Raw genomic sequence first — 19,480 nt, 5'->3', positions numbered from 1 at the left:
TAAATGCATGAATAGCATTAAGAGTGGAGGCAATGGGAAAGAAGCTAGAGGCACTGGGCCTCTATAAGCATTTTTATGTATGTTATATCAGCAAAATCCAGGAACCCCGACCATCTACATCTTTGTAAGAATCCTCTGTGAAGTGCAAAGTGACTTCATCATATTGTGTTCATGCTGTAAGACCAGCACTGCATGTACCAGCTGAAGGAAGCGACACTTCCACGATAGACTGTATAAAGTCGGTGAAGCTCAGGGTTTCATGATTGGTAGCTTCTCATCTTAGCCTCACCTAATTTTCAACTCAGAATCTGATTAGGGGAAAATACAAAGGAGACCTAAACTTCATGTGTGTTCATTTACGGTCCGGCAGACACTGAAGAGAAAATGAGATTGGACCTTTCCCAGCATGCAATCACTCAAAGGATTGACATGGATTTGGCCGTCAACAATTTACTAAAGCCATCGTGGCAATGACAAAGTGATTGAAATCTCTCCACCCTTTGGAATGGTGTGGTGATGTGGCGGGGAGGGGGTGAACCCAAAACGGCAGTGATTACTTAACCAGTGTACAATATTCCCACCCGATTCCTCACCCCCCTTGACTCTGAAAAACAAAATGATGGGATTTGATTTAGAGCCAGATTTGATTTCTGTTTATGTGTGTGTGTGTGTGTGTTTGTGTGTTTGTGTGTGTGTATTTTCTGTGTGCTCATGTGTTCGCATGTCTGTGGCAACGTGTGTCCGTGCACATGTTTGTGTGGGTCTGTGTCGCACAGAGATCGAGGGGTGGCAACATCTTTTACAAGGAGCTATCGTGTCAGGAAGCCATTGTCTGTGCGGGGAGATGACAGGCGAGTAGCCCCGGCGATGGATGGTGCCCTGCAGATGAAAAAAATAAATACAAATGGAAGCGGAGGCCATGAGCAGAATATCTGCAGGGGTCTCAGGCCAAAGAGCTGCTCGTAATAGTTTGTCTATGGGGAAATACATTTGTCACATTTGTCTTGTTGGCAAAACGAAAACCAAATGGCTTTAGAAGATGAAATAGCATCTACATTTGTTGACCAGTAAATGTATGGCCATGCTTTCATATAGCCATGTGAATGTTTCCTGCCTAAGGGGGTTATGTATCTAGAATGCATTTCCTTAAGTCTTGAATATTTATTTAATGATTGAGATATATATAGTATATAACACAGTTTTCCCAATAATTTCCTTTGCGTATTTGCAACATGTGCATATGCATAATTTTGATAATCATTACAATTTGGATTGTTTTTCCCTCTGTAAAATTAGCCACAGCACATGTAGATATGCATGGATCATGAAACTAAGCAGCTCTGTTGGTCATATAATGTCTTTTTGACCTTTATTACTCCAGAAGGACAACTACCTTGACCCCTTCAGGAACACAAGGAGAGCTTACATGTTTAAAATATGGTTACAAAAGCCCAATAATCCATTCTTCAAAACACAAAAAATACATTTTATAAGAGCACAGAAATACTTGGCTGGCTGTTGGCAATGAGTCTTAAAAAGTCAACATTTTTCATCTGCAGACCCTGTCAAAGTAAACATGCTGAGTTATTCACACTACCTTGAGAGTTAAGTAATGCTTTCACCAGTCCTTATTCCACAAAATGCCATTCCTCAACTTCTTTTACTTTCCATCACAGTCTGTTGGACAGTTCGAACGCTCTGTTCAGTTCCCCCTCCCCTCCCCCCCAGGAGCTGTCAGCCGTTGTTGATATACTTGGACACATTTTGCCAGACTTACTAAATTACTCGAGGCTGATGCAACCGATACGGATTGAAGAGTTGCTTTGAACTTTGTTTCTAATGAGTGGAGAAGATACTTTTGAAATATTTAGTTTAAACCTATTTCAATATTAAAGTCTGATCTGGGTTTTTTCAGGTAATAATGTGTTTTTTAAGACTCAGATGAACCCAGATGCAAGAAGTTTCGTCTCTGTACACTGAACGAATTTGACTACACCTGAGTCGGTATATGTGTGAACTTTTTATATCTGCTAAACATCTAATTATACATCTATGAAATGCAGTGTGTCAATAACTTCATCACCCTGTGTAATCTTTCAAGTGACTCAACGGTACAATACGCTGCATTTCTTCTCATCCAGATGACACTCTGTTTTATATTTCTAATAGTTAATATACTGACACGTCCTTCTCCAGACATACAATGAAAATAAATTCCCGGCGTTCTGATATTTAGTTTACTGACGATGCTCTTTCAGATGACAGCACTTCAAACTTAGTGTAGTTATGAAGGATTTACAAATGCCTATTATCTCCCATGAAATTAAAAGAAAAAACACTTTTTTTTTTTTCAGGGTTGACTCCCAAATGTAGTATTGATGCTGTGATTGTTCTGTGACAATGTGCCATTAGAGAAACAAGTGATCTGTTATATTGACAATTACAACTGTGGCAAAACGTCTTAGAACTGAGGTCGCAATTGTTGTTATTATCGGAACATTTGTCTGTGCTGACATATTGTCATCATTGCGTCTGTCTGACTGACTGCTCATGCTTTTGATAGTATATTTAAAAGATTACTAACCTGGCTCAAACGTGCTTAAAGGGATAGTTCCCCGAAAAATGAAAATTCACTCACCGATATGCCGATGGAGGGGTGGGTGAAGTGTTCACAAAACACTTTTGGAGTTTCAGGGGTAAACAGTGTTGGAGCCAAATCCAATACAATTGAAGTAACTGGTACCTTCTTTTCAAATGTAAAAAAAAGAACAGAAAAAAAACATAACCTGCCTCCATTCTGCTCCTGTGGTGCCATCCAAATATCCGAGGAGCCCGACATTCATATTCGACCCGAAACGACGCCATTTAAGTTTTAAGCCTGGAGTATTCGCGCCGGAATGTTGAAAAGTAACATTTAGCTTTAACATATTCTCACAAAGTAAGAGGATCGTTGTGAGAAGAATCCCATCCTGCACAATGGTTATATGTATTAATCCGTTGTTGTTGTTTGAGCGGTAAAATGAAAGATTATTTACTTGTGTCTGCTTGGGAAGTTGAAGGACGCAATCAATGTCCCCGAAACGAGAAATTTATGTAGTAAAATTGCCGTGGAAATCTGTGGCGATGTGGAATGCAAGGAGGCAAATTGCAGAGGATTATGCATTTTCAGTTGGGCCTCAGTGATAGATTAAGCCCCAGCATTCAAAGGCACTATGTTTTGTTCAAGGGTGGAAGTGACTTTGCCAAGACATTGCAAGATAAGAAGCTAACTGTTATTAGTTTAATGGGAATGATAGTCTGCCCAAAGCAGTGTGTGCAAGTGGCGAGGGAGCATCGTCTTTTTCTTTGCAGTCTTTCTTGCCCAGCGCCGAGGCTGAGCTTGCCGATTGTTTTGTGGGAAATCTGAACCACCGAAGACAAAGTGTTGCTCACATGACCACTGGCCCAACGGAGCTGGCTCCAATTTACTCCACTTTGTGTAAATAAGCCCCATTCGTCTCCCTTTGAAATCCAGGATGGATCAGTGGACAACAATCTGGTATTAGCTTATAATTCCAGTGCTACACTCGTCGTAGAGGTAGTAACCAAAGAGCGTTAGAGTTAGACTTCTATCTTAGGTTTTTTCCAATCCTGTGTGGGAACTATTGTGTGAAAGCTACTGGTTAATGATCTCTTTTGCTATGATTATGGTTATTTACATGCTGGGTAGTTAGCTGCTCATTGAGAACATCTTGTCGTCTTTACAACCACCACAAAGACTGTCCCCTGGTGTCCTGGTGTACCGCCTTTGTCGCCGGCACATTTTCCCTTTCTTGATGGCTGTCATTACCACGTTGCTTCGACACCTTGGCAACATTACGGTTTTGAACTGCCTGTCATTGAAATTGCTTTTACACAAGGATGTTGCATATTGCAAAACCAAAATGGCCATCCCAGAAACCCTATGCAGCCACTGAACAACATCCTCTACAGTAAACGAGAGGAGGGTATTATCAGGATTTTGAGTCTGTATTTGTGTGGGTTATGCAGTTGCAAGGATAAAACCACATGTCAGTAATGCCACATCGAATTCCGTGCACATTCGGTCGCTGCCTGCAAGCCTGTATTATAATGCTTATTCAGGACCTTGGCAATTCAAAACCCATTGAGGGTAGTTTTCCCCCTCCAACCTCGCCAAACACACTGCTTTCTATTTCCACTGCACCAGGCATTTCACATAGCAGCATAATAATACAAGTCAGGGCAAATGAGTGGCTGCGAGGGTGAGAGTGAGTGACAATGAGTGAGTCAATGTGTGTGTGTGTGTGTGTGTGTTGGAATACAATACAGTGAAAGAAATAGAAAGTAATATTGAAGTGAAACCTAAGTAATAAAGGGAATGCGATGACTAAAGTTGCACACCTTTGTTATCTCGTCACAAGGAGACAAAGTGTGTCACTGCTGTTAACTGTGAATCCAATTGTGTTCTCACAAAGCAAAACTGATGAGGTCCCGATCAATTCAATCCAATTAATTTAGCAGTGCGTTGCCTCTGTGTGTGCTCACTGATAATGTGAGGTGGATCTGACGCACGGAAAAATGAAAGGATGTGTCGTGCAGGAAATCTTTGCGTGTTTGTCAGCCTACGTCCTGTACAGTGGGAGTAGAGAGAGGAAGAAAGACTCTGTTTGGTGTTTCTGCCAGGAAACCCGCAAGGAGGTACAAGCCTAGTTCAGAAATAATATAATAATATAAAAAAAAGTGCCTGTGCAAGTATACTCAATTAAAAGGTCAGAAGGACAGGCATGCATTATGATGGTGGTGAAACAGAGGATTTTAGGGAGACACGGCTAAAAAGGTAACAAGGAGCAGAGGACGGAAATATTGGTCGTGTTGTGATAATGCTTGGGATGCTTGTGCAAAATGATAATAAACCTTTTTTTTTAAATCAGGTGTTAATCTAACCTATGAACAAAAGACACTGAAAAGACCTTGCACATGGTAAAATTATACTTTCGAGGATGTCAGATCTCTTTGAAAGCAATTTTCAGACTGAACTCGGGAGTTTTGGTAAACACGTTTTCTTTGTTTGTTCAGTTTTGAATTTAGCTCCATAGAATACTGGTCTGACATGGAAGTGTCGTAACACCACTGTCACTCAACTGAGGTATGGGTTTGATGTGAACATCTGTCTTCTTCCTTTTTAAACCAAAGCATTATTCCAACAGCTTGTAATTTTCCAAAGCCTAGTATTTATATGCGATATGTAACATGTAGTTTATGATCGTGCAATTTTTCCCAGGGAGTGTGTGGTAAATGTGAACTGACTTTGGAAGACATATCCGTATTAATTATTACGGAGAATGTCAGCAGAATTTGGTCTGGACTTTCTCCAGAGTTTGTCTTTCACACATGAACAACGCAGCGGGGGATCCTCCGCTCAGACACGCTCTCAACCACACACAAATCTCCCGAGCGTTCAGGTGAGGGGGTGGTGCAGCAGGAAGTGGCAGCATGTTACGCATCAATTCCACTGCGGAGAGATCACATGTTTTTGTTTACAGCACGTCGGTCCTGTGGTGGTTGCTCTGTTTTTAATAATGATACTCTATTGTATAATAATACACACATAACATTGTCTCTAGGAAAGTTCAACTAAACACCTGCAGGTGGGCTCACCCCACACAGCCACCTAGTGTGACGTGTATAGAATGAGCACAGAGCACAGGAGAATCACTTCACTTATACAATCAGAAGCCCCTCCCCGCGAGGAGCCAAAAGGTATACTTCAGTCTCTTGATGTCTGACCAGGTTGGGCAGAGTTCCTGTCTCAGATCTCCGTCTCACCCCCCTGGTGTGCCTTTCTGGTGTGAGACAATCTGTCTCCGAGATCCCCTATCTAGATTTACAACATCAAAAGACCCCAGTCCTGTATACAATGCAGAGTTCCCCTCACCCATCTCTATCAGACACACTAAGTAACCCCTGCAGTGAAGCATTTGCTAAGACACACATGTGGGGCCATAAACACTTATAGCCCCTCTGCAACTTTTGTAAGTCACAGAAACACATTTGTTATCTACTTCTTCTAAATACATATCTGTTCTTCTATTAAACATTACACAAATGCAAATCTGCCATTACAATTCCCCCTTTGAGCCTAAAAGGCTCAATATCCTTTATACATCTTTATACCATCTCATCATCCTGGAAGGGAAGCATCCAGGATAGATGAGTTTCAGGAAGTTGAACATATCGTCCAATCATAGACTTGATTAAGGAAATAACCATAGTCTTAAACTCAAAAGACAATACAACAGTTCAACAACACTAGTACACACATGAAAATTCAAATAGGTTTCAACAAACTTCAATAACATATTTTGCAATCATTCAAAAGTAGGCGTGACCATCAATTCCGCCCTTCAGGAATCTAAGTGTCCTTGTTCTTTCTCTGGACAATAGGTCATTTAAAATTTGAAACGATATGCATCATATTGTCAAAATGTTCACTGTGTATGTGCCACAATTCGTCCTGATTATGTGACAAACACCTTCTTGGCTAGCATCTTTCTCAAAGCCATCCTGTGATGCAGAGTCATTCCTGACCCTAGACAGTGGGAGAAAGAGTTGAAAACCCAGCCCCCTCTAAAGATGTTAATCTTCCATCTCCAGAGCAAACTCATCTGTTTGTGTGTTCTTCACAGTGCCTCCGGGGCAAGTCCTCCAAAACCTTTCATCTGGAGACACTCACACTGTGGAACTCTCACCTTTGATTACACACAATGAGTTGAATCTGTAAATGAGCTTGGGTCTCTGATATTTTCATGGTCTCAAACCATGCATTCTCCAGGCTTTGTCAGTTCATCAGGGAAATTGAACATGAGTTCTCCTTTGTCCTGACTTTGATGCTCAGGTTATATTTCGTGTTTTCTTCCTGCCAAGGTTTCACATGCCATATTATTGGTGGCAGGACGACGATGACGGTGTTCATGAACAGGGAAACCATCTTTTCCTCGAACTGCATCCCAGTCGTCCCATCAGGTGTCGTTGTTTTCCCTTCGGCGCTATTGTATCAGCAGTGCCCTCGCCAACCCCCTTTCAAAGTGTTGCCTTCTTGAGATTAGAGACGTGTGGCCCTAATCATTTCCACACCTCCTTGCTTGCAAACACAAAACAATTGAAGGCTGAAGGCTCGCACACTGACACAACGCACGCTCCGTCCTGTAGAATCCACTCGTGGCCCGGAAATCCTCCTTCAATGGCTTGCATGTCTCCAGGTTGACCTTCACTTCCGTCTGTGTGGTGAGAGGCACTTGGTTTGCACTGCTCCATCGACGTGCTCTCCTGGTTTCCTCATCACGCCCTTCACCACAATCCTGTCTCCTGGTCTCAGATCATGCAGTTCCTGTCTATGGATTTCGGTAGGGAGTCCATCACCTGCCTGTGGATTTTAAAGAGTACAGGGATAGGTTTACACAATATCTACCGCTCGCTTTTCAATGTGCTGTTGTCTCCTTCCACTGTTTGTTTCTTTCACTGCCCGCCACTGGCGGGATGATAGGCACGATGTTGCCTCGTGTCGATACCCATACTCACCAGCATCCTTAAAGCTGTGCTTACAAATGGTGTACCATTATCAGTGGACATTTTTTGGAATTTCCCAACGTGGAATGAGTTCTCCGAGCAGTGTCTGCGCCACTGCTGAAGAATCCTGTTTAGATGTGGGAAAGCTTCTACTTGCATAGCATACATGTCAACAAGAACAAGACAGTATTTATTTATTTATCTAACTTACTCAATTTAATTTAATCTTTATCAAATTCCTCTATAAATGATCAAACTGTTTGCTTGGTGGTGGATTGTTCACTTTGTGGAATCTGGATTTCTTTACCTATTTTAATTGTAATTCAATTACACGACTCAGATAAAAAAAAAGTTTTATTGAGTATTGTTTAGAGTGTTGTTTTGTACACCCAATATCCTATATCTATATTCCTCCCTTTTGACACACTGACTACAGTCATGTGTCAATTCAAACTAATGAAGAAACATACATAAGTTAAACAATATCATCCATGTGACCCACATCATAAGTCTGTCAACCACCAAACAGACTGTTATCCACCAACCAGTTTATTCCTTAAACGTAGTAAATTAAATCTGTATTCTTACAAAATTATTTAATTGCGATTGACCCTTGTTTATAGCTCCTATAACCTACATTAAGTGTTATCATTAAAAATCTTTAATACGCTCTCCTCATTTGCAGACTGCATACAGTTTGCATAATAACACAGCATCTATCAGCACACAGATGAGTGTGAAGTGAAATAGGTTCATGAATCTCCTATTCAATCAACTCGGCCAAAATCACATGCCACCCCCATGCAAACCTGCTATTAGTGTTGCTCTTAACACTCTTGTCCCTAGCATATTTGCATTCTTCAGTCAATGCACAATAGTGTGATGGGAGTGGTTTAGCCTCTATTGTATCACACAGTCGTAAACCCACTTGGTTATCTCAGCTGCTGCATCCTTTGATGCTGAACTTATCACCAAACAACTATCACTCCTGCATAATTAGCTGGTTATCTCTTAAAATCTAATTCTAAACTAGGAGAAAAAAAAACCTTTTTTCTCTTTAGTTAAGAAAACTGCTACGCAATCATGTGGCTATCCCTACCGATGTAGGGAAGAGAGTCGCATAGTTAAAAACATTGCATCTCTAAATAGTGATGTCTATCATCTAAGGCAATACTGTTCCATATCTGAGCCACCTGGTTGTTAAAAGGTGGGAGGTATTTTGCCCAAGCAAAATCACCCTATCAGCATATTGGCACCAGTAAAGTCATATATCACAGCGTCACATATCACACATCAAATATCACAGCTCTCTCAGCAGTTGTCGAAACTCTAAAACATTGTTTGAAGCTCTGTTTCCTTTGTTTTCCTTACAGGAAAAAAATAGTGTGTTAACAGACAATCTTTACATATTCCATACGAGGATTCAGATATTCTTTATTTGAGTCTTATCCCTTGATCAGACCCAAAACATATTTGTGCCCGGTCCACAAACATGACGGTACCTGTTTCAACTCAGGAATATCATTAATGTTTACACCAAAACTAAAAATCGTAATATATTTTATCAAAAATTTACTACATTCAGGAATGAGTTCAACACTCCTAATTTCATTTATCACTATGGAAAATCGTTTGCGATTAACCTTTAACTCTCTTTAAAATATCTTATTGGTATTAAATGTCTTTTCCTCCAGTAGTATTAAAATTCAAAAGTTGATATTTTAACAAATCTTTTAGCCAATGAGTCTATCAAAACTACTAAGACAACACAGTGTTTACTATCTCAATACAACCAACCTACTTTATCCTTTCTTTACTTCACATCCTCTATAACCTTCTTAAACTTAATTTGCTCTTACTTAAAAGTCCGCTTCTCTGAGTAAATAACATCTATGTTCACATTTGTCTGAAGTCTCTCTGCCTCTGCCTTTCGCAAGAGGGTGTTACTTCCAGAGAGTAGAAAAGAGTCTAGACCTCCCATTGATATGCTAGTGTCAAATCTTCTCTCTATCAAACAAATGCAGATGTTATTTAGACTCCAGTTACCTCTAATGCCCTGCGGTGTTTAAATTTAACATACCACTCAATGAACACATCAAATCTTTACCCATAAGATTTATCAGGCAGTGTGGTGACAACAAAAATGAATCTTAAAAAAATCCCCTTCAACCACATCATGAAAAATAGCAATTGTACAGTGCATCTCTCTATCACTGTTGATAGACCTGTTGCTCCAATCATTATGAGATATCCAACATTCATTTTAGGAGTAATATCACTCTTCACATCTATTAACTGATTCCGGTTCCTGAATCTACAAATATATGTGATGTTTCTACCACTCACTGTGATTTGTGTGTTCGGGCATTAGTTTATACACATCATTGTGAAAATATTTAGCATAAAGTACAGTAGGCCTCTCTCTACTGATCTTCTAATCAAGCTCACAATGGTCAATAGCAATCTTAATCATCTGTTCTATGTCTAACATTAATTCACATGGTGTGTGTGTAACCGTGTTCTTACTATAGTGACGTGCTTGAAACTCTCTCTCTCCATCTCAGTGTCCTCACCAGATGAATTCCTTCACTGTCCCCAGCTCACCGCTAATCAATCGCACTGTGTGCGCTGCTTCCCAGGGCATTCTCTTGCCCACCTCTTGGTGGAGCTGAGTCCAGATCAGAATCTAGTCGGAAACACTGAGACTGGAGATTATTTCAGTTCCTGCATATTCACTTCAGTTAAACAACATCCATACACTCTTCAATCCAGCACAAATATCCCTACTTTCATTTTCCTTTTTCTTTGTCCTCTCTACTTCGTTCTTATTCTTTTTATTTCTCTCTTTTCACACGCAGTTTAGTTTTGAATTACCAAAGATAATTTAAACTCAAACTTCCCATGCTCCGAAAAGACACAGTCATCCTCTCTATTTTAAACCTATTTTCTCAAATAGGTTGTCTCAGCAATTGTGAACCCGACTCTTATTTTATAAATTTAAACTCTGGTTTGTTCAGCAGAATACGAAATTTGGAAAATAAAGTTCTGCTTATATGGGAAAAGAACTTAAAAGTCTCTTAATTTAATTTTTTAACCAAATCGTTTCTATCTCTTAAAAATTTATTTTAAGATTTATTATGAGGTTGTTTATTTTTCCTTTTACTATTAGCCTTTAAAAACCCAATTATACCCCAAATATATTTAAACATATACTCACCTTTTTCTCCAGTTTGAGGATTCTCAGATTCCTCTCTTTTTCTTTTCTCCTCTGCTTTCTCAGCTGAAATCCTCAGCTTAAATACTCAGTTTAGTTTCATCAAATTCTACATGTTTCTTCTTTCACAGTCACACATATCCATCAACAAAATTTGTTAAGTTTAGTTTATTAGTGTTTTAGTGTTAGTAACCTTAAACCTTCAACCAACACCAAAATGCTTTTAACCTTCAACCAAACTCCAAAAAATGCTTTTGTAAGGAACAATAAAAACCCATCTCCAATATAATGTTGTCAATTGTAATTACCTCTTGTAATTCCTGATCACTTGGCAAATTTCTCAATTATTGTTCCTACGTTTTTGATTCCTTAATACATTTTAAATACTCTGCCTGATATAATGCCTTAGAGAAATCTCATATTCACACTTCTCTTTAGCACCTCGCATGCAGGTATAAAATGTACTGGAATTATCAGATTTTCAACAGATTGCTGTACTGAGACGATCCGACCGGCCTTGGTCCTTCTGTCCCAGCTACACCTCTATTGCAAAATAATAATAATATTACTATATATTAATAATAACTACTAGTCATGAGCCCGACATCAGAGCCCAATCTTATCTATAATATTTGACCTTTTCCTAAAGATCGAAACGAAGCTTCCTGGATCCTACACCGATTTCCAAAACCTTGCCATGCAGACACGTCTGTCCCTCAATACAATGAATGAGTGAATCTCTTTTTCCTGGATCTTTTCCTAATAGATCATAACATTTTAATTTTACTTACCCGAGAGACAATGCTTGTTTTCCAGACCAGGTCCGTTGGATCACCTCAGTGAGTGCACTCCTGGCTCTCAAGCATTCGGCCCTCATTTTGTTGAGGTATGAGTCCCAGACTTTCCTCAGCATTGAGATCCAGAGTGTCTGCTCACACGAGTGATCCTGCCAACAACGCCAAAATTGTGGTGGCAGTTTCTGTTTAATAATGATACTCTATTGTATAATAATACACACATAACATTGTCTCTAGGAAAGTTCAACTAAATCACCTGCAGGTGGGCTCACCCCACACAGCCACCTAGTGTGACGTGTACAGAATGAGCACAGAGCACAGGAGAATCACTTCACTTATACAATCAGAAGCCCCTCCCCGCGAGGAGCCAAAAGGTATACTTCAGTCTCTTGATGTCTGACCAGGTTGGGCAGAGTTCCTGTCTCAGATCTCCGTCTCACCCCCCTGGTGTGCCTTTCTGGTGTGAGACAATCTGTCTCCGAGATCCCCTATCTAGATTTACAACATCAAAAGACCCCAGTCCTGTATACAATGCAGAGTTCCCCTCACCCATCTCTATCAGACACACTAAGTAACCCCTGCAGTGAAGCATTTGCTAAGACACACATGTGGGGGTCATAAACACTTCCTTCCCCTCTGCAACTTTTGTAAGTCACAGAAACACATTTGTTATCTACTTCTTCTAAATACATATCTGTTCTTCTATTAAACATTACACAAATGCCAAATCTGCCATTACAGGCCCTTATCACAACATGACATCTTCGTCTGCGTCTTTTACATGTGGATCTGCAATTTATCTCGTTTGCACCTGTCTGGTTTTAAAAAGGTCATCGACATGCCCACTGGTTTGCTGTGAATCCTGTGGAAGATCCCCCTGCTGTGTTCTCATCAGCTCATTATCCAGAGTTTTAACCAGGGGACTGGCAGGAGAATGTCTGGAGAAAGTCTGGAGCCTCTCACTCGGACATTTGGCTGCTCACATACAGCCCCTCCTTAGCATGTCAATCCTATCAATGTGTTTTTGTGCCAGTATCAGCTGCCTAAATGTGACCTTGACACCCATGGGCAATACTATTTCTGAAACCGACAGACCTTGGAAAGAAATACTGTTGACATGACTCTTGCAGGCCAAGTTTAGCCGGTCACATCTGGGGTTTCTCCTCCTGCTGCAGCAGCAGAGGCTGCCCTGTCCTTGTTGACTGGGATAAATTAAGAACAGGATGGTAAATAATGATGCTCTAATGTATCTGGGGTTCTGTGCGTGCTGCTGTAAAAAGGACAACATGGCATTCATGAGAATGTGGATCTGCTGCTTGAATCTGGATATATGCAAGGGTGGTGATAGAACGCAGGTCTTCTTTTGTATTCTTCTGCCTTGAGTCAATCACCGCTGCTCTGCATGTTCCTGAAATCACAGTGTATAAGTAACCTGCCATACAGCTACAAATTATAGCATTCATATATGTTGATGTAATTGAATCTATGGCCATAGCCCTGGGTGTAGTAGTGCTTACCTGCTTGTAGTGGAGACTCTCCTTTTGTTAGCTTCACATGCTGATGAAACAGGACAAACTCTAAAAGAGAAAAATACACATTTTGTTTGGAAGTTGAAAGGCTTATTTAATAGAAGAAGGGGGGTCTTCTTTCTATAGATCAGATTCTGTGTTTGTTTGTTTTCAGTGGTGGGGGGGGGGTTTGGCTGACTTCCTGAAGAGCTATCCAAATCATGCGCTGGGAGAAGAACTGTGCAGCGCTTTGGCCGGGCTGCTGTCACAGCATGGTGCAGACTGCTGTTTGGACCTGAATCCCCAAAAAATACTTTCCACTAAAGTTTCAAACTTCTCTGATAAGACACCCTGCACAGAAAGAAATTCCCTCACTGACAAAACGTTCGCCAGCAACATATGGGTTCCGTCCCCATCTTCATTCAAAAGCGCTGTCTGTCAGTTTGAGAGCAGGACTTGCTCTTACTCTGAACCTCAAATATCCCCTGCTTGTGAATGTCTCCTCCATTCTTTTTATTCAGCTCTTGAATTTCTTTGTGCAAAAAGTCTGCATTTATGCTTCAGATATATCATATAAACTACAGCGCAATAAAGTGGTCAAGTGCAGCCGAGTGTTGAATACATTACTGCATACTATATCTTCTCTGGGCTACATTTCTGTTGTTTCTCTTGGTCTTTTTTAGATTTTAAAGATTATTTATTGATTTTGACTTTACTCAGAAAAAATATCATGAATGCCTGCACTCACATACAATAGAAACGATCTGTGGTAAGACCCCATCCGTCATGTTTTATTCAAAAAAGATATCATGTCGGGAGAGAAAGTGTACACAGGTGAATTCTGCTTTCACGTCACGTAGATTTCACTCTTACATTTCCATTTTGTCACTTCCTTTGGGCAACAAACTTTCACTCCGAACACCAGCATTTAATTTGGCACAAGGAGGGAAATGAGTTGAGCTGGAGTAGGAGCTCTACTTGCAGACACGTTGCCTGACTTTGGTTGAAATGATGTCTGTATTCCAACTCTGGCGCAATCTTGTCATGATGTGGCTGTGTTGTAATGATGCAGTGAAGTGTATTAATATCAGAATAGGAGTGATGCTCTTTATAGAATGAGCCTAATCGATAGTTAGAATGATCGCGATAACAAAATGGTTATTCATTGTTGAGCCATTTATTTTACAGTGTCCGTGTGACAGGCGCCCCTCACATCCGGTATAACAAAAGATTAAGGACAAGCGTGCGTGCCAGCGTTGAGGAACACAGCAGAACAAATGAATTATTGATGGGATGCTTTAAAAGCCCGTGGCGTCACTAGGTATCCATTGTTACCTCTGTTGTTGTTGCTCGCAGCTCTTAGTGGGGCAGCGAGGATGGAGACGAGGCGGGCACAGCTACAGACCAGGAGTTCCCCCCCCCCTCTCTCCTCCCTCCACATGAAGTGCATCCTGTCAAAGCTATTTTTTAAAATCTCATTCTCTCTTTGTTTTATTCAACCAGCAACACTCTCCACACATTTTGACCAGGGCTACTCACATATGGGTTGTGGTTGGTTTATTGGGTTTAACACATTAAAAGGATTGAGCTGATGATAGTGTCACACAAGCACTTATACAAACATGTTGATATGCATCAGTAAATAATTATTTTAAATTGTTTAGAATGGAATTCATAAGCGTTGATAAAGAAATGGAATGTCAACTGAGTAGTTTAAAGTAGCCGTTGAGTAACCCCTGTATTTGAGTTTGGATCTGGTCAGTGCGAGTGAACTGATCTGGAAACAAAAGAGCCTGCATCCCGCCCTGAAGGAGTGGTTTCACGGCCAGCCAGTAGAAAACAGCTGTACGATACAGAGAAAATACCATGTACTCATGGCAAGGGTGCCCTGGCCATGCGTGAACTGATGCTGATGACATTCACATGTAGCTGGGATGCCTGAGTGGTTTAAGTTGCTCGGAGGGCCTCTGCAGAGACGCTGGAGGATGCGCGGAGGACAGAGACGCATTTTAACACTGCCAGACAAATACTTTTGTGGCATTTCCTCTGTTGTGCGCTCAGAGGGAAAACTTCACGGAAACACACACGTGATGAGAGTGTTAGACGAGGTGAGGCAAACGCACCATTACTTCTCCATCTTTCATCATATTCAGCTCACGTTATCTACCAATGCCATATTTGAATAACTTATACATTAAATTACTGACGTAAATTACTAGAGGCAACTAATCCCTTTAAACCAAATGCACTTATGTCCCTGCATTTATTTAGCCTCCGTGGCTAAATGGGTCCTCAGGTATTCAGTGTTCCCAGAATGGAGAGAGTATACCTTTTTATTTTTTTTTACCAATCGCACTATGCAACACACTGCACATTACACCTGACAGTGTCCGGTTTCCTTCCAAACGCTAAATTGCTAATGAACTGCTAATTAGCGTAATGTAAGGGTTAAGAGTTGGTGCAGGATGATCTGAAATCTCACTTCACTGCTCACCAGAGAGTAAACTGTTAGGCAAGAGTGAATGGGTAAACAAGGAAATGGTTTTAGACACAGCCAGAGGCAGCTGTTGATTCAGCGTGAGCTCTTAAGTTCTTTTGTCTCATTCTGCTCTATGTTTTTCTGCTTACCTTTGGGAACATTAGAAACCTCTGTTTCCCTCCAACAAGGAGGTGATGGTTGTGTCTGTTTGTTTGTTCGTTTGTTAGTTAACAGGATTACATAAGAGCAACTTGACCGTTATCCGTGACATTTTCATGGGGGGGGGGGTGAGGCATGATCCACTGCTGTGGATCCGGATCCAGGAATTACTGTTATTATTATTTTAATCTGACATGTTTAGGGTACTCACATGTATGAGTGTGTGAAATTTGGTGCAGATTCAAATACAAATCTGGATCTAAGTTAAATGTGGTTTCATACTGTGGCCTTGGTGGAGGTTTGCACTCTGAGTGCCATTATGGATTGTTCCTGGACATAATACCAATATCCATAATGATTTAAAATGCTAAAATTGTTGTATTTGTGTGAAATGTGCTGTCACTGGCCAAAGATCTACAGATAAAATCTGATAAGAACTTCCTTTTTCTTCCTCTCAACTTTCCAAACTTAAAGAATAATAATACTTTTAACAGATACACAGTTTTGCATTTAATTCTTTTGGCCTTTAGAGAATGGTATCTATAGCTTGTATTGAATTCTTGTTTAACAGCTGAGATCAAATATGCCCTCATCCCCCACAACATGCAGGAGACTAATGACTAACCCGGGCCTCTCACAGTCAGGCAGAGGCTATAGTGTTGACAAACACCCACACCACAAGGAATCCGTCGCTAATCAATGTATAACATGGGCGGCGATTGCAAATGAATTATATCATTCGGCTGCTTATATCGACTTGAGATGCATTAAAGCTGAGCGTGAATTGATCCCGGATCAGTGAAAGAGATCAAGTGAGGCTGAGTTCCCTTCATCATCATGTGTTGAAGAACAACAATCTTCTTCTTTGGCATCAAATTAAAGATAACAGACAATAACAGATTGGACAAGATAAGAGTTCTCAGCTATGAAATATGTGTGCTTCATATTCTGATGAACACCACATTTAAAGTCACAGAGGATAGACGGAGGATCAGATATGTATCAGATAACATATACACTGATACCAGCCTCCTGGAAGAGACTGTGTGTTGTAAGTGTACCCTGCTCCTGTGTGTGTGTGTGTGTGTGTGTGTGTGTGTGTGAGAGCAGTATATGAAGCCCACAGTGCCATCAGGCCCTCAAAAGAGGAACTGCTACTTTCTGGTGCCTCCTCACCACTGTCTCCACTCCAGCCTTAAATTTGATTTGTATATCCAGCAGCTTCTCTGTGAAACCTTTGAACGTGTGCATGTTGCGGTGGTACTGTGAGTTCTTTTTTCGTAGTCACTACACCCTCAGCAGACGTGTCATATGTGGGTGTCTCCGTGCGTCTTCGTGCGCGTAAACGCGTGTGCTCGGGAGGAGAGGCTGGGATCTTGGCAGACAAATCTGGACAGATAAGGCTGCTTCACAAAACGCGCAGAATCTAAAACACACACGGCAGCAAATGACCAGACTGCGTGCGTATGGTGATCAGACTCATATGGGCACAAAACGGCGCGCACACACCCTTCCACACACACACGCGCGCGCACACAGCTGAGTAGGACACTGGGCAGAGTGCGTTCCGCCGATCATCTCCGTCCCTCCCTCCAGCAAGCGGATTGTGTGCGCCTCTTCCTCCCTGCCACAGTGCTGAGAGAGAGTCTGCGAGGCTGTGGGTCGAGAGGCTGCATCGAGAGCTGCTTGCATCGGGGAGCGGGTGCGTGGGAGTTGTTCTCTCTCTCCACCTGCCATTTGCATTCCGTCTTTATTCTCCGGCTCTTTACGCTCATCCTCCGGACGAGTCCGGGGCGCGCAGGGAGTCCCATTACCCACCGAGGGAGCGTCGCCGCTTTGTGTGTGCGTGTGTCCCCGTGTGTGTTTGCGGTGAGGGTTTTTTTTTTTGCCTGTTCCCAAACCACAGCTGTCATCGTTACACGACCTCTGGAAACCGTTGGGAAATCTGCATAGAAACGACTGGCTGCGTCGTTTTTCTCCTCTTTCCGAGAGCTGTCTTTCGAGCCGATGGACTTGAGATAGTGCGTCTCAATTTGCGTCTTGGTGGCTGGGAGTTGCCGTCGGGAAGAAATGCGAAAGGATGCTTGGAAGCAGTGAAGGCTACAGCAGGTGAGTGTCCGATCCGGATGGCACAAAACCCGGGTCTTTCTTTCATTGTCCCCCCCACGGTGTTCGTGCGTAATGTAGCCGCAGTTTAATGTGGGCCAAGATTTTTTTGGGAATGGAATGCAGCTAAAAACACGATCTCTGCGCTACTTGGGAGAGAAAACATCGCTCAAACGTGTAGACTTCTGAATGTGCATCCGAACAACGGAGACTTTACTTCAGCACAAGATACACACGGGAGCTCATCCCGATTTCACATCGGATCCTGCAAAGTCCGCGGTGATCACCGGGCAGCACTGGCTGTCAGGGCAGGGGAGGCAGGAGCGGGTTCTTGGAGTGTGGTTAGGCGCGTCCTCTGCAGGTAAAGAACGCATCTCACCCGCGCAGATTCTGACAATTAATTTATAGATTTGTTATCGATGAACCTTCGGACTATTTAATCATCTTTTCTGGTCATTGACGTTTGTGTGTGTGTGTGTGTGTGTGTGTGTGTGTGTGTGTGTGTGTGTGTGTGTGTGTGTGTGTGTGTGTGTCCTGTCTGAGAGGATGAAGGCTTAAGCCATTAATCAAATTTAATTGTCCCGCAAATGTGTGTGTGTGTGTGTGTGTGTGTGTGGAGGTGGAGGGGGTGGGGGGTTGAATTGAAAAATGTTATCTTAATCTAGCCTTTATTTGGCCACGTACACGCAATGGGCTGAGATACTATTCCTCATTGTGTGGATTGTGTGGAAGTGTGAGGCAGGTCCTCCCCGCATGCCATTTTATCCATCTGCAAAAAAAGATGGCTATCTGTTAAATGGGCTGTGTATATATACATAAAAACAAAACAAAAAAAGCTAGCCTGGGCTTCTGCTGCAAAGGAGTTGTGCATTTTTATTGATTCCTCTAAAAAAAAAAAACGACTTGGGGATTCTTGTTTTCATTAAGGCAACAGCCATGGGATCCCACACTGCCACTACACAGGACACAGGGTGAAACTTGTGTGTTGGTGGGTGCCACACACCGTCTGTTGTTTGTTATTCAAGGCGGCATTTGCACAGAATATATGACAGTGGCCTCCCCTGATTATTTCTTCTCCTTATTTCCCTTTTCTCGCCCCGTATTGTCCAGCACTGGCTCTTCTAATGACACACCAGAAACCCAGTTGCGGCAGAGTATCAGAAGACTCTGTGATGCTGTGCCTGCGGACATTCATAAAGTGCTGTAGCTGTATTGGTTATAAATAGCCGGAGGGAGCGGACAGCCAGATACAGCAGGAGCAGCCTCCTGTAGTTGGAGCCGCAGCAGCACAGCCTCTCCAGCCTTATCTGGACCCACGATCCAAGATGATAGATGGCTGATACACTCTGAGATGTCACGCAGATACAGGGGCAAGGGTGTGGCACAAGGACGGGGGTTTAAAGGGGCATTATTGCCTATCCTTTGTTTTGTGTTTTCCCTCAGTTTTTGTGTGCTCTTTTTACCAAACAATACCTTTTCCATTTAAGCAGTGATTTTAGAGCGACCTTATCACGTTAAATGTTTCTCCATATTCCAGCAAGGTGTCACAACATGTTTGATTTCACTCCCAGGATTGAAATCTTCTTTTTTGGTGAGGTTTTTCCGGTTGATCCAGTTGACGAGTGCGTTGCTGCAGCCTCAATAATGTCCG

General features: G+C 41.9%; 1 protein-coding gene across 2 annotated transcripts in view; it reads left to right on the top strand.

Moving 5' to 3' along the window:
* Positions 1-19,480, top strand: part of lingo1a (leucine rich repeat and Ig domain containing 1a) — a 137,741-nt gene that overhangs the window by 92,081 nt on the left and 26,180 nt on the right. Inside the window, exon 1 of one of the 2 annotated variants that reach the window (XM_035156982.2) lies at positions 17,036-17,832. The exons of the other annotated variant lie outside the window; for it this stretch is intronic. The gene's annotated coding sequence lies outside the window, so the exon portion shown is untranslated. Of the gene's footprint in view, positions 1-17,035; positions 17,833-19,480 lie in introns of those variants that run through there. 2 annotated transcript variants of the gene reach the window in all.

Source organism: Hippoglossus stenolepis, chromosome 5 (genome assembly GCF_022539355.2).
Source record: "Hippoglossus stenolepis isolate QCI-W04-F060 chromosome 5, HSTE1.2, whole genome shotgun sequence".
Taxonomy (NCBI): Eukaryota; Metazoa; Chordata; class Actinopteri; order Pleuronectiformes; family Pleuronectidae; genus Hippoglossus; species Hippoglossus stenolepis.
The sequence above is the reverse complement of the archived record's forward strand: the minus strand, read 5'-3'. Positions and strand labels throughout refer to the sequence as shown.